Genomic DNA, 16,697 nt, shown 5'->3' on the forward strand with positions numbered 1-16,697 from the left:
CATCTAGCCCAGTCTAAGCATCCAATTGGCTCCTAACATTAATGGTGGGTAGGTATACCTTCGTGCTAACCACCCTAAAGTTGGATTCACACTCATCCACTACTGAACATTTTGTTCCAAAAAATCCTTAGGTGGCACTTTTGGTGGTTTTTGTGTGAATGCAATTCACACACCACTTGAATAAGAGTTGGGAGGGCAAATACTTTCTACGAAGCTTGTCACCATTTTCCTCGAAGCTGATTGGACAACCAATCTTTTTTTATTGGGTGATAGTAGACTACCGGATGAAAAAAACTTTTGGATGAGTGCCTATAGGATGCCTCGTAGGCCACTCGATTGTCAAAGGCACATCAGGTGCCCTTTCCAACATGGCAAAAAGCTATTGGAGTAGCAAACAAATAGCTCGAGACTGGTGGATGAATGTGAATCGTACCTTAGAGTGTTTTAAACTTGGGTCGAAGCCCAAGTCTTTTTTTATAACAGCTAACGAAATTCCAAGTTAAGGCAGTCCACATGGAAATCTCTTAGAGACTCAATCCAAGCCCAAAAACGTAAACTCCAAGTTGGCGCATTCATGGATGCTGACTAGAGTCCAATTTCTCCTTTCCTTTTCCTGGGCATAGTTGGCTACCCAAACAATGGGCACCAACGTCCCCTCCCATCACGCATCCTCCCACTTGTTGAAACTCATTTTTGTGGTGGCTAGAATGTGTAAAGCAAATGTGACATGGCACCCATAGTCCACATTCATTGCCTACCCAGATTATCAATAGAATTTAATGGGCAGGTGCAAATTATTCAAAATTCCCACATCCACTTGGCCACTCGATCACAACACCACTGCCTAAAGGCAATGCTAAGATGTGCAGTTCCATGTGGAAATCTGCTATTGAAATTTGATGTGGTTGCAAAAAGCATGCGCCATTCATAATTAATGTTGCTTTAATAAATTGCGCTACAACTATCAAAAATTAAAACCTTAAATTGATGATGAAGTGTCACCTCTAGTTGAAAACTTAAAGGGATTTCCTCATAGGATGTCACCATCCCCTATTCATACAAAACTTGGATTTGTTGTGTCAAGTGGCTTGAGTACTAGTTAAGCATGACTCATAAAGTTCATCCATTTACCCATCCATGTTAACTTACTGAACACATATGTAGATGGCTCCTAATTTGAATCTTTTTTCCAACAAGTCTCAGTGCGTGGAAATACACTCTTATTTTCCCTATGAAAATGCAAGCTTCTTCAAAGTCACAACAAGTGCATTCATATGAGAAATGGCAATAGGAACATCCTCCTTAATCCTCTAGTATTCCCTATGCAAATTCAATCTTGTTCAAAGTACACAACAAGTGCGACCTAGGTAATGGCAATGGGAGTTTCTTTCTTCCATTTGTGGCAGATGTAGCTATCCTCCATAGGCAAGAGGGAAGTATTGCAAGCCTCCAAATCATTACATCTTGTAAGCAAAAAAATTGTTCATAAATACTGCTTGAAAAAAAGAGTTTAGAACAAGGTTTTGTAGCAAAAACGACTAAGAAACTCAATTTTTACAAAAGAGATACTACTCTACTATCAACCTCATTCAAAATGTGTTAACTCTCTATCCATACCCCAATTGTAAGAGTCTAGCTATAATAATTGTTTGGGAAACATAGATTAAGCTATGTGAAAGCCCTTTATGTCAAACCAAGATTTTGCAAAAATGGCTTAGAAACTCAAGTTTTACAAAAGATATGCTACTCAACTATCTACCTCGTTCAAAATTTGTTAACTCTCTATCCCAACCCAGTTGTAAGGGTCTAGCTATAATAATTATTTGGGAAACATAGATTAAGCTCCTGCTTTGTGAAAGTCCTATATGTTAAATTAAGGTTAATAAATCAATGCTCACTCAAACCCTTTGGATTATATAATAAAGGAAAGCTTAGAGTGGATCATCCATAATAGGCCATACCAAGAACGTTTAAACCCAACCTTTGTCAAAGCATGCTTTATGTCTAAACATAGAAGGGTCCGGTGGAGAAGCTAAATGTGGTTAGGAAAGTTGTGGCTACCAAAGGACATAGCTCAACAAAGTGGCATATAGATGAGTTGCATGAGCATTTGAGGACCAATTGTGTGCATATGCAGGGGAGAGAGAGAGAGAAGAAGGGGCGACACAACAAGAGAAGGCCAAGATACGAAATGGACACTCTCTCCTTTTTAAAAAAATGATTACAAGAATGAATACTAAACCCTAAGTGAATCCCCATTTGACATTGCACATACAAACCTTTACAGGTAAGTTGTATGCCTTTCTAAGCACTCTTATGTACATATTTCCTTGTATGCACATATAATGCAATTTACATCGCAACACCCTGTCGTAAGTTGGACTTCATAAGGTGAGGGTGAAATAGAAAATCAAAATGCAAATCAAGTTACATCTAATGTTGTTGGAGCAAATTACAAAGCATGATGCTTCTATGAGCATGTCTGTAAAAACTTGGAACAAAATTTCGAAATTGCAGAATTGGAGAAAAACTTATCATCCATTATTTCCTCCTCTCAAGTTGCAGAAGATTTTGTATGACTTCCAGTGAGTGTCTTTTGTCATCAATGCTTCTGACCTAGTGCGCATCTATTAATGTATTTGATTTTTTGACTACCTATCATATTTATCTCTCCATATTTCTTTCCAACAAGCCATAACTCACAAGAATATTGCAAAGCACTTTAAATAAGAAAAAAAGTAAAAAAAAGAATAATGCAGTATGAGAATTCAAACTATACAAGGATAAAGAGCCACAAAGGACAAAAATCCAACCAAAATATATTCATGAATATGGGAATCTAATTTACACAAGCCCAATGTTTATTCTTAAAAGCGAATCATTTATCTATGTGAGAAGAGAAGTGGCATTAACATGAGTAAAAATGCTCTCAAATATATCCATTTTGATAGCAATAATGAGATTTCTAGAAAGAAAGACACTAGTGACAAAATAGTTTCAATTAAGATCTCATCAACCAAGCTTCACTGGACAATGAGATAACAAACCAAGCCAACTCTGGGTTTATAAAAACATGTGTGATGTATTGGAATTGCTACTTACCCATAAATCTATGTGTCCACTTTGAAATTCATCCTCTACTTTATAAATGTAGGGAGATGTATAGGTAGGTATCCAAACTCCAAGTTTTTGTAGGTAAAGTGCATGAAACTTTGAATTGAGGTAACAAGTTGTGGTAAACACAGCTAGGAATTACTTTAGAAATAAAAGAGATTCTAAAAATAGATTAAGATTTTAAAAATCCAAACAAAATCAAGCATGTGATTTTAAAAAACAGAGAAAACAACTTCAAAGGGGAAACATTTTATTTTTTGAGTGACACAAAATGCATGAAGGAATTCCACTGCATCCAAAGATGAAAGACTCATTGGATGACCAACAAATGTGGAATAAAAAATTTCTAGCTACATTAGGGGAAGTGCACATAACATGCTTCATGGAACACATCAAAGATTTTTTTAGTACAATCTGTTGCAGCTAGATGTGCATCCTCACTTATGTTAGCAAATCTAGGAGCATTGCATCAAAGTCACTCACGAATGAACCCCAAATGAAAAAGGATGGTCAGAACCATTACTTGTCATGGACCATAAGACCATTACTTCTCATGGACCATAAGACCTCATGGAATCAAGAGCAACTCAACTATGTTTGTGTATTTATAAGATAGTTTGTCACGAAGCATATAGGCTTCCACATTGCCATAGCAATGAAAGGTTGAGAAGATTAGAAGCTCAACTAGATAAGGATTCTTATGTTTGCATTCTAGATCAAATGAGAGAGCCTAGTCCAATTGGTAACTGTTATGCTATCAGCACTTTTACAAAATCTAGAAAAATAAATTCAATAGTGTGAAGACACCATAGCTTTGTTGCTTTGGTGTGAGTTCCACATGTATAGAGTAAAAGGCCTTACATGATCAATGTCAAGGATTCAAGAGAGGTGTGTGTGAAAATTGTTTTGATATACTTATCTGTGTTTTAAAGCAGATAACCTTATTGCATATCACATCGTTGGTTACTTGCTTTATCAAAGTGAATTAATTCCAAATGTTTATTCAACAACACCAAATGTGATAAATGATCCCAATCTCACTAAATGATGCATTGAGAAATCACCTGCAATCTCCATTTTTTTGTGTGCTTGAAAATACAATAAGAGACAACAAGAGCCAATGGTGTTAAATTATCTTTGTATGCTAGCGGAGAAGGATATTTTTTGGAAAGTGAAGTTAGATTTTTTTACTAGTGGCCATACAGATGTTCATATAGATAAAAAAGGTTCTCCATAAGTTGAGGAGGAAGGAAGCATAGAATGGTGATGTGATGATACATACTCTAGAGGATGCATACATGCCAAACCCAATAATCACAAAAATGAAATCCACAATAGGCCTTAAATGGTATGTTCTTAGGGATACTAAGAAAACTAATTGATGCATTGAGAAATTAAATGAGTTGAGTTTTTAAACAAACTTTGGATCAAAAAAGAATCGAGCAATAGGTCGAGGAAGTGTTTGTTTGCCTCACCTTCTTGGGTTCCAAATGAAAGTCTTAAATTCTTCAAGGTGTTCTCGAATGACAATTTTTTGTTGTTGCATTGCAACCCTTGGAAGGAGTGGAGGAAGAATGTGCTACAAAGGAGTTTAGAGACACAAACCTAGGAATTTATGTTGAGTAGTTTAGAGCCATGAGGCATGCTACAATGTATTTTGAGAATGTGGTATGGACATGGTGGAACCCATTTGTGCTTCTCAACCCATCAGAATTATTGGAGTCTCTAATAGGGATATGTGAATAGTTCTCTCTAGCATTGTTTTGCTTCTACCTGTTCTTGTTTTGAAATCTTTGCTTCTAGTAGAGAATGCTTTTTCATGATTCTTTGAATCTGTAGTGGAACTTCTCCGCATTTGTTCTTGCATGAGAATGTCAAACACTTCTAATGGCCACTGCTATCACCAATTGTTGGTAATCTTTGTCGAAGCTATTCAGTCCAATCTAAATAGCCTTTCATCCTTTATTTCTTGGCCAATTAATTCCAATTGGTCTCTAATGTTTTTAAGTCAGACAAGGCAATCTAGACATGTTTCAATTGATAACACCTTGTCATTGTTGAATCAACTTTTAAGCATTATGTCTTTGGACGTATCATTTGCCTTAAACATGTGCTTAATGCTTTGCATGCATTCATTATTGATGCCTTTTCTTTAATGATGACTGGGATCATAGTGTCCTTAACATTGGAGTTTAAATGATTAAGGACTCTTTCAGCCTATTGTGCTTACTTTCTACAAAGTTCTCTTACTAGAGATGTAGGTCTTTTCTCTTGCTCAATGACTATATTTCATAGGTTCTTCAATTGGAAGATGTTTAGTAAAAGAAAGAAGGGAAAAAAAGATGTTTACTAGTTTAAACTTCCAATCGCTATCATTAGTGTCATCCATCCTGCTATTTAGCTCCAAGTAAATGAAATCATCACGAGTATTTGCCATGTTTGTGTACTTTTGATGTTGAAATATCCACTCGAGGACTTTGAGGCTTCGAAACTGTAGTTTTCAATATGGGAAACTTGCTTGTGAAAATCGAATGAAAACTATAGTTTTTGATATCCACTTGAGGACTTTATGGCTTTGAAAACTATATTTTTCAATATGGGAAACTTGCTTGTGAAAGTAGAATTGAATTTTGATAAATGATCAATATATTGACAAAAATTACATCAATCGTATCAAGACCTTATACACGAGTTTAACTTTTGCAAAACGTTCCAAATTTTTTCATAAATGGTTGAGACATGATGTCTTTGATGTGCTTAACCTGATGGTGAAGGAAACAGTGAATTATGATGAGCGTTGATAAAAAAAATGGTCCAAAATAGGTGCAATGATTGCACTATAACGATTTCCAAAAATGATGTTTTTCCCTTTCCCAAAATTTTTGGATTTTAATGCTTGAAATGTTGGTGAAAACTCTGTCTAGTCTGAGGTCTTTGAGGCTTTGAGGCTTTGAGGACTTTGAGGCTTCGAAACTGTAGTTTTCAATATGGGAAACTTGCTTGTGAAAATCGAATGAAAACTATAGTTTTTGATATCCACTTGAGGACTTTATGGCTTTGAAAACTATATTTTTCAATATGGGAAACTTGCTTGTGAAAGTAGAATTGAATTTTGATAAATGATCAATATATTGACAAAAATTACATCAATCGTATCAAAACCTTATACATGAGTTTAACTTTTGCAAAACGTTCCAAATTTTTTCATAAATGGTTGAGACATGATGTCTTTGATGTGCTTAACCTGATGGTGAAGGAAACAGTGAATTATGATGAGCGTTGATAAAAAAAATGGTCCAAAATAGGTGCAATGATTGCACTAAAACGATTTCCAAAAATGATGTTTTCCCCTTTCCCAAAATTTTTGGATTTTAATGCTTGAAATGTTGGTGAAAACTCTGTCTAGTCTGAGGTCTCAAAATGATTGAGAAGTAACCTTGAAAATTTGAGTGAAAATAACTAGAAAAGAGTGGTCATTTGGCATTTAAGACTCAGAATTTTGGTGGAAAAATGTACTTTATTCTTTAGAAATATTCAAGGAATATTCTTGGTGATGTGAAAAATATCGAAATTCGATGCAGCGGAGATATCGTTTTGACAACAATGCTAATACAATAACCAAAGAATAGACACAATAGAGCAGAATAAAAAATTCGTATCACCAAATAAGATACAAGTGATGGTGCTGCCCACCCATGCGCTCTCTCGATGGCGATCTAGACAGACTCTAGATGGAGAAGGACTTGAGGTAGGGGTATTGGCATTCGATGTTAAGGCTTGAGAAGTGGCCTCCTTATATAGCCCTTCGTGGTAGACCGATTCCACCACACTGGTGGACTGGCGTGGTAATGCATATTGACTTAGCACATTGCGTGACTAAGTGTGAGGGTGGTGGCATATGTTTACTTGAATTTTTGCCACCGTCCAAAGACCATTGACCACTGACCATCAACCACAAGCGCGTAAGCAAATTCACACACGAATGCTCGCTCGCATTCACCCCGAACCCTGTCGCAGGGGGCACTACCCCCGAACCCCTGACAAGTACGTTGTTCCTTCTACCATCTCCTAACCATCAAAGGGTAATCATGAGACCTCATCTAGTGTCAAAACTAGGATCCTACCAATGTCCAGTGCTCACACCATGGCTTCTCCTCATAATGGGGGCCTTACAAAAGGCCACTATGGAGCATTGGTGGTTACATATGAGAGGTGGGCATTACACATATACCAACAGAAAATTCATTAGCCTAACCTAGGATAATGTAAGTAACCTTAGGTAGCTTAACTAAGTTCTATATTGTCCATGGTTAAGTTACTCAATTGGCATGGCATATTGCCCTATATGTGATGACATGGCATAGTACCATGTGTGTGATGATGTGACAAGTTTCCATGTGGCATGTGGCTATTTAGTTGTATGGAGGAGGATAAGGAGGTCAGTGACAGGGATGTGCTGAAGATGTAACCATGTGGCATGATGGTCCACAACTAGACATGGACAGTAGGTGCCTGAAGTCCAGATTCTATACCATCACTACTATGAGCTGTAGCACAGGCTTTAGGGCTTCATTTTAAAATTGTGCCCATGCCTAACTGCCACCGCTACCATCCTTGATATCATTGACTCTAATTCAGTTAACATGTAGGTATCAAACCTGGGCCAGCTGTTGCATTGTGGATGGCTGCGCAAGCAATATAAAGACCATGAAGCAAAAAAAGTGGGTACTTACAATCGAAATGTTTGTAAGAGTAGAATATATCCAATCGTACAATTCTGTTTTTTGTTGTTCTAAAGTCCAAAATTCTACAATGAAAATAAAAGAAAAAACGAAAGATGAGAAAAACGAGCTATCAATTTTTTTTGAAAAACAAAAGGTAGACATACCTAGGAAGCAAAGCAATGCTTATGTCGTCATCAATGCCAAGCATAAGCAGCTATACTGGGTTTCTAAAGACCTGCGGAGTTCCTTGGGCAAACCTAGTACTTACTAAAATACGTCAAATAAGCAAAAGGGAAAGATAACAAGAAATAAAGAAGAAAGGAAGAAGGTGACTGAGCAAAAATAAACAAACAAATCAAGAAACAAAAGAGACCGAAAAACAGGAATAAAACCTCTCTCTCTCTCTCTCTCCTGTATAAATGAAAGAAAGAATGACAGAACGAATGAATCTTAAAATGTGTAAATGCTACAAGCGTAGATGGACATATTTGGATCTGCATATAAACATGCCCATGTGAAGATCATGCAAATAAGCATTGCACGAACAGTAATTTACACCTCTATTCCTGACAAGTTGGCCTCTAGCTGGCTTGGTTCTTGGGCAAATGTAAATCATACATCTTTCTCAGAGCCAGCAGTGGAGGCATCAATGCCGGCATCAGATATATATATACAGCAACGGTTCTGGTCAAAATTCCTAAAATATTTTTCAGTTGATACAAAGTCTTCAGTGTGTATAAAGACCATAAAAGGTCATTGTAACATGAACAAAGGCCACTGTAACCTCCCAGAAGGATGACACAACTTTAAAAGTCTATGCTCCAAAGTACCAAAGTATCTCTTGTTCATAAGGGATGCTAACCAAACCTCTATCCAGTGTATTGGTGGCATCAACACAGGACATAAGACCTAAACCCAAAAACCGGTATCAGTACCAGAATCAAAGCGTTCTAACAATCTGCTAGGATTACTAAATAATATATCCTTCTGAAAACCCTGAATGTGGCTCATAAATTGTTGCCCACTTATCGTGCCATCTTCCATAGTAACCTCTGTAGCTTCCTTAACTTAGTCCGGTAGTAGAATCTGAATATCAACCTCCATAAGCAATCTGTTAGTGGCCATGTTTCCTTGACTAAATGCTGCAAGCCTCCACACAAACTAACCAGGAAATCAGGTAAATGCTGTTGCCCTCCAGCAGGCAGGAGATCAGGGATCTCTTGCACTGCTACCCCATCACCTCCCTTCCCAGTAAAAATTGTATTGTCAGAATGGGAGTATGTGTGAAAAAAATATCCAGGAAGAATATAATTTAGTGTATCGTGTACATCTTTCAGCTTCTGCACAAGAACATTGTTCGATTCTTCTCTGTATAAGAAGTTGATGTCATGCAGAGTCCGAAGAGAGCTGTCAGGGAACCCATTCAGCTCCTTGAAAGATGGGACACTGCTGATAATCCCATGTGATACTGCCTTTATAGCTCGAACAGGCTCTGCCTAAAATTTTCTCTTCCGCTGTCCCAGCAGAATGCAGTGTAATTGAATCACAGTAACTCCACTTTGGAGATTCTTGTCACAAATGAGTAAAAACATGGGTTTCTGCATCCTGATCTGTGGGTACTACAGTAAATATTTGGAACATCATCAAACCTTCCACATCATACTCTCTAAAAGCAAGAGTTCCCAACTTTCCAGCTGCTAGTGCAATATCACTGCTCAAAACATCCGCAGTATGATTTTGCTGGCATTCCAAAGCCTCTTCCTGATTCAGCACAGCAAGCTATGTTGCACTCTCTTTTGCTAAAATTCCTAAAACATCTACCTCTGTTGATGCAAAGTTCCTCAATATCCTAAAATTCATAAAATATCTACCTCTGTTGATGCAAAGTTTCCAGAGTCATAGAAGGTCATTGTTGTGGACCACTGCAACGTCCCAGAAGGATGACTATTTCAACAGTCTATGCTCCAAAGTAGCAAATCGTCTCGTGATCATAGGGGAGACTGACCAAACCTCCATCCACTGTATTGGTGGCATCAACACAGAGGACATAAGAACTAAACCCAAAATCAGCATCAGTTCCAGAATCAAAGCGTTCTAACAACCTGCTAGGATTACCACATATTATGTCCCTCTGAAATCCCTTAAGGTTGTTCATAAATTCTTGCCCACTTATCGTGCCATCTTCCATAGTAACCTCTGTAGTTTCCTTCACTCGAAAATCAGGTCCGGTAGTAAACTCTAAATGTTCACCTCCATCAACCGATCTGTTAGTGGCCATGTTTGCTTGACTAAAATGCTGCAAACCACCACACAACCTAACAAGGAAATCAGGTAAAGGTTGTTGCCCTACTGCAGGCAGGAGATTGGGTATTTCTTGCACTGCTACCCCACCACCTCCCTTCCCAGTAAAAACAGTAGTTCCAGAATGTGAATATGTGTGAAAAGAATGTCCAGGAAGCATGGCATGTAGTGTATCTTGTACATCTTCCAGCTTCTGCACAACATTTTTTGACTCTTCTCTGTATAAGCAGTTTATTTGATGCAGATTCTGAAGATAGCTATCAGGAAACCCATTCAGCTCGTTGGAAGATGGACAATGCTGGTAAGCACACGTGTATACTGCCTTTACAGATCCGACAGACTCCGCTGAAAATTTCCTCTTTCTCCCCGGTTCTGCTGTCCCTGTAGAATGCAGTGGAATCAAGCTGTGATCACAATAAGTTAAGATTGTATCAATTGGATCAGCTTCCAATTTGGGAATTCTTGTCACAAATGGGTCAAAATCATGGGTTTCTTCATTCTGATCTATGGTACTATGGTAAATATTTGGAACATCATCAAAACCTTCTACGTCATACTCGCTAGCACTGCTAAATGTAAGAGTTCCCAAATTTCCAGCTGCTGGTGCACCATCACTGCCCAAAACATCTGGAATGTCGTTCTGCTGGCGTGCCAAAGCCTCTTCCTGATTCAGAATAGCAAGCCATGTTGCACTCTCTTTTGCTGTCATCTTATCTTGCAGGCACTTTGACTGCCTAACAAGTTTACGGATTTTAGAGATGTTAGGAAAAAGGTGCTTGATGACTGCAGTCAGTACCCCTACTTTCCATGCCTTCTTCAAATCATGTGGCTTTTTGTATGGGGGCGGCCCTTGTCCCTTTTGCAAACCCACTTGGAGCCACCATTCCTCATCCCCATTTGGCCACCATGGAGGCGGTACTCCTTTTTCTAAAGGGTATCGCCGCTGTGGAGGATCACAGTGCTGCATGAGGGCTGACAACAAGGAACCCAACGTAGTATCCTGAAGCTCTTGAAGAGTCTGAGGTGTTGGAGCTGTTACTACATTGCCTTCCATTTTCCCTGATGCACCATGCTCTGCTTGATACTTGGCAATGGCTGCTGGTCCATTCCGGTCAAATCTGACCTTTTCTTTCCACCATGCTCTGATGTTGTCAGATGCACCACTAACAGGTTTGCCTTTTTCTGGAATTATGCCATAAACAAAGCCCTGGGCCTTACAAACCTCCATCATTTTCAGCATGTACTTAAGTATGCCATCTTGTGCTCGGGACATCTTCTTTCGGCGTGCTTGCTCCTGTGACTGCCTTTGCTTGGGTTTGTCACCATAACCTTTGAATTTATGTTGCTCCTTCATTCGTTTTAGCCTTATACGATCCCTCCACATTCGCTTCTCCAACTCTTCCAAATCAATGTCGTCATCACTAAGATCTTCATCTTGCAGTCCATCTCCATCATTGTCTCCCATAAAGTCTAGTCTCTCTACATCCAGAGTCACAGGACACACATCATCATCATGGCTTTCCATAATTTCCAAGAACATGGATCCTGGAGTGCTTCAAACTAAAGAGCTAGTGATTTTGGTTCCCAGGACGCCTTTTTACAATCTGTAATGGACCACCTCTACAGAATCTGCAATGCACCAGCTCTTCGTTAGTATCTCCACTTCAACCAAGCAACGTAGTCCCTACGTGTCAAGCTAATCTCATGTTCTCATTTACAAACTCATCGGGTCACAAATAGCTACGTTAGGATATATATCTAGATGAATCCAGGAACATGCCCAAACTCATCCTCTGAAAACACAACACTGAGAATCTCGTGACAGTCACAAGGTTGAAAACCATAGCAGGGCCTTGCTACTATGACATCCCCACTGACGTCATGGCATGCAGAAATTCAAAGCAAAATATGGGAAAATACAAGAGACTAAAATCCCAATCCAGGTGAGAGGCATATAAACTAGCAAATAGAGGAGAAGCGGATGCAACAGAAGGCAACTAAACCTCTGCGACTATTTTGTAAATGCTTCATTGCTTGATGGCGTGCAGAAATTCAAACCCATCAAGAACTTATCACAATATTGGAAAATACAAGAGTCCAAAATCCCCAGTTCAGATGAGAGGCATTAAAAAAAGCAAATAGAGGAGAAACAAACGACACACAATGCTACTAAACCTTTACATCTCTCGGGGTGGCAGGTCCCAGTCGATAATATAATCTTGTCCTTAGTAAGTCAGTTACAAACTGTGGGAAGCAAGTCCCATAACAATTCACGATCTGGATGCATATCCAAGTCCCAGGCGATAATATAAAAAATCTCGTCATTAGTAAGTCAATTAAAACTGTGGGAAGCAAAGTTCCATAGCAATACACGATCTAGATGCATATCCAGGGCTTCGTGAATTTCATGAGAAAATAAAGAGAATTCATGTAGAACAAATACAATGGCAAGATTTTGTAGCCTTTGATAAGCATGATGAGCCGGAAAGCACAATACTAAGAAGAGGCACTGTGAGGAGATGGTTAAGTCTCACCCTCCATTGGAGGATGTTCGAGAACTTTGTACACATACTCCATATTAAGCGACGTTGCTCTAACTAATAACAATATTAAGTAAGGCAAATGAGAGAGTGCTAGTAGGATAAGTTGTAAACTACTCTGTGCCCTCATAAAACTGGCACTTCTCGCTGATTGGAATGCTAGCCTTCTCATCAGCTGGCACTATCTGCGTCAAGGTCGCAAGATCTGCACCATACCGTGGTCAAAGGACACAGCTGCACTTAAATCAAAGCTGTAGAATCGAACTTTGCCCAGGCTACAAGACCATACAACCTGTCCATCAGTAAAAATACGCATGACGGTAAATTCAACCCTGGCAAGGGTAACAGCGGACGGAAACACATCATTGCGTTGCAGTCAAGGACACCAAGAAAAGCCACACAGATACAAATTCCACAGGCCGACTGTCAACTTACAACGAAACCACGGAACGGGTTGGGGGAAAAGCACGCATGCTACCTTTATGGTTCCTGGGAAACGTCATCTCACATTGTAGTTGTGGTAGTGCAGTCATGTATTCTATGAAGGTCGTTCACTGTAAAGGCAGTTTGTCTACCGGGAATCTATAAGCTCTAACAGTAGGCGCAGAATGCCTTATTGTGATTCTTTCAACTTGGAGTTGGCTATTTCAACAGCACTCCACTCCGGCAGCGCTTTGTTTCTAGGACAATTGCTGATTGCAGAGTCCGCGGATCGTTCACTAAGTGTTTGGATGTTTACTCTGTTCTTGGACTTGCGTGCCCCATCCTACTAGTATCGACTGACGAAATGACCATCAATGATCACGCCCTACTCCAAACTGACGTGAAGAAAAAACAGCAGCCCAAATTCAGTACCGCAGCGGAACAGAATTCGATTCTGACGCAGTTACCGATAGAAAATCAGGGAGCGAGATCGCTCTTTCACGAGGAGAGCCAGAGTTCCCAGTTTTAAAGACCATATCATCAGGGCCACATTCTTCACTTGGCGGGCAGCTGGCAACGCCAATCTGCAAAATTCTACCCTCTTATTGAGACGTACAAATACGAGACGAGCAAGGGTAACCTTTCAAAGAAGAGGCGCAGGTGTACCCCGTGTCAGGTGCGCGTCTCTAGCAACTGACAGAACGTTTCTGAATGACAAAATGTGGAAGCTCTCCTGCTTTCTCGCCACAATTCCGCAAGTGACAGGCATCCTATCCCGATGCTCCAGAGAGGGAGGGAGAAACGTGAAGAGCAACCAATAGAGCGAGTGTTGAAGATGCAGAAACTTCAACAAAAACAGCCATAACAAAGGAGCGAATTCGCCCACCTGCTGCTCAAATCAGTGCTAGAGCAGAGCGCAGCAAAACGAGGCTCTTGGTGAAATTGCGCCAGCGAGTGAGGTAAGAGCCCGGGGAGAAAAGGGGAAACGAGTGGTTTGCTGCAGACAGGAAGGGAGGGAGATGAAGAGGGGAGCTGAGATAAGATATGGGGGAAGGGCAAGGTACACTGAAATGGGCAAGGAAGGAGGTACAATGGCAGGTGGAGGATCCTGGGTAGGAGCCTGTTTTGAGCAGCAAGGAAGAAGATGGAGACCTCATAAGCTGCAAAGCACAAGCAAGGACGAAGATGGAGATCTCAAACAAGCTGCAACAGCAGCACAAGCAACTACTTGCACAGACACAGAGAAAGAAACTCTGTGCACAGATTCAGAGACCATGCTCCTTTTACCTTCCTCATTAGAAAAGTTACATGGGAAGAAGATGATCCTCGATTTGAGTGTTCCTCGAGATGCACCTTTCTTCTGCACACATTCACCTTGTTCGTCGGTTGCCACTTATCTTTCCCACATTTCTTTAACAAATTTTCAGTTGTTGGCACCGTTTGCTCTGCAGATCTGCAGGGTCAACTTCCTCCGTTGCCACTTATCTTCCCACATTTTTTAAACAAATTCAATTGTTGCTGCAGATTTCAGGGACGGTTGACCATCTTTTCTTTTGCTCTAAGTTCTAATCTGCTTTGCTGCTTTGCCCTGCAGATTTTAAGGGGCAGTTTTGACCATCTTCTTCTGCTCTAAGTTCTAATCTGCTTGGTATGGTTTTTGCCCAGTTCTATCATACTCTTCTCCTCCAATCCTATCAGAGATTCCGAGAGTCCCCTCTGTGGGCGCAATTGCTTATCTTCTCTGCATGTTGGCAGCGTTGTTTACACCAAAAAAATGGAGCAATTGCTACCAGAGAACATGAAGCTCAGTGCTCCAGACTGATAATATACTAAGGTTTACTTTCTGTTGACAGAGACCACCCTTAAGTATTCATTTATCAGAGACTAGAGTCTTCCACATTTATCAGAGAATCTGAGGCCCCTACAAATCCAGAAAGCTTTGTATGGCGAGCAGCTGTACACAGAGACCAAGCTAATCTTGTGTGTGTGGTTCCAATGTACGGGAGTGTCCACTTCTCTCTCGAGTTTGAAGCAACTGTACTTTTAAACCAAGATGACTGTGCTATTATAATCTTCTGGGTATATGGAAACGGTTTGTTAGCCCACAATTTTCTTTAAAAAGTGTCCCACACCATTTTTTGCCAAGTGGAGCCTTCTATTTTGGTTCTCACACATTCGCTCACACATCTCTCTCTCATGGAGTTTGCAAATCATTCAAACTTTCCTATACACGAGCTTCCATCAGAGGTGTTGCAAATTATTCATTCATTCATCTTGACAATTGTTTTCCTTTGACGGAACCAATTGAACTCACTTGTTTTGTTGATGGATCATGGGACACATGGCAAGGGGAACATTAACAGGAGGTCCCCATGCACGTGCAAAGCACCCTGGAATGGATATTCCTATCCATTCACACCATCCCCTTGCCCGTGCCTGCCACACCGCCCCGTCCACCATCGGATGGAGATTTACCTTGTTTCGAGGTGTTTTGCGGGGTGGGTGGGGGCACCCTTGGGAGCCCGACTTCTCAACTACAACATATATTTAACCTTAAACAATGACTTTTTCATCGCACACCGCCATGGCAACCCTGGCACGTCGGCATGGACTAGGGATCGATTAATGATTGATTAATTCGCTATGGACATCTCACATGAATACAACCTTTACAACCACCATCACTTCTTCCATCATGAGCCTCTCTTACCTCCCTTTAATACGATGTACATACCTCATTAGGCTCACACATCTTTTAGTATATCTTCACCTATCCCCTCATTACTTAGAGTCCAACCCCACAAAAAAGAAAAGTGTACACAAAGTCATCGTACATTGGGAGTCTGACCCATTGCCCTCTTGATGCAACATGTATTGCCATCAATGTCCATCCCACCTGTAAAGTGTTGGTAGCCCATGGGCTATAGCATCCTAATAGGATAGTTTAGAGTGGACACTCAAATATTTGAGGACTCCCATCTTAGATACTCTCTTTACATTCCAACTGTAGAAAATGACCCAAAAGATAACCCAAAAGATATATAAAACATTGCTTATCCTATCTTTTCTATGTCCATCTACTTAAAGAAGACATATGGAACTAAGTATCACCCATCTAACACATTTATCATGGTGAACCACAAATCAATCCTCCTATTTCCTAAAGAGGATTTAGAAAGCTATGCTTTGACTAAATTAACCAACGATCTCGGTCAAACACATGAAGCTTATGGGTCCTTCAAGATAAAATGATTTTCATCTATTAACGCATGTGCCATTACTTTTCATGGTATAAGGATAGAACTAAAATCTGAGAGTTAATCGTAGTTATCCAACACATCTAATTAGCAGGGAAAAGCATATTCTATTGTGGATTATTGGGTTCCAAACTCTTTTTCATACTTATAAGTATCAAATTTTAATGCAATCTAAAATTCAAGGATATAGTTGAAAAATGCTACATTATTCCATCACCTAAATATGCTAAAGTATTACTCTTCAGGACATATATTTGCATTTCATAAGATGATGTTACAATGATTGAAGCTTTATGTCTTGCATATAACTTTGTCTTGAAACTTAGTCAATACTTTAT

The 16,697-nt window shown here is 39.8% G+C and overlaps 1 pseudogene across 3 annotated transcripts; it reads right to left on the bottom strand.

Moving 5' to 3' along the window:
* Positions 1 to 8,309: 8,309 nt before the first annotated feature.
* Positions 8,310 to 14,974, bottom strand: LOC147890724 (ETHYLENE INSENSITIVE 3-like 1 protein pseudogene; annotated as a pseudogene). Of its 3 annotated transcripts, none has more exons than XR_015542581.1 (2): positions 14,390 to 14,974; positions 8,310 to 11,768 (listed from the first exon to the last, which is right to left on the bottom strand). The product of XR_015542581.1 is annotated as an ETHYLENE INSENSITIVE 3-like 1 protein pseudogene, transcript variant X3 (transcript). The 3 variants fall into 3 exon arrangements; XR_015542579.1 differs by lacking the exon at positions 14,390 to 14,974 and adding an exon at positions 13,989 to 14,347; XR_015542580.1 differs by lacking the exon at positions 14,390 to 14,974 and adding an exon at positions 13,158 to 14,347 and having other exon boundaries at positions 8,310 to 12,971.
* Between the last annotated feature and the right edge of the window lie 1,723 nt (positions 14,975 to 16,697).

Source organism: Dipteris shenzhenensis, chromosome 18, assembly GCF_047967505.1.
Source record: "Dipteris shenzhenensis isolate YYH24624 ecotype China chromosome 18, Dip_SZ_1.0, whole genome shotgun sequence".
In the NCBI taxonomy this organism is placed as follows: Eukaryota; Viridiplantae; Streptophyta; class Polypodiopsida; order Gleicheniales; family Dipteridaceae; genus Dipteris; species Dipteris shenzhenensis.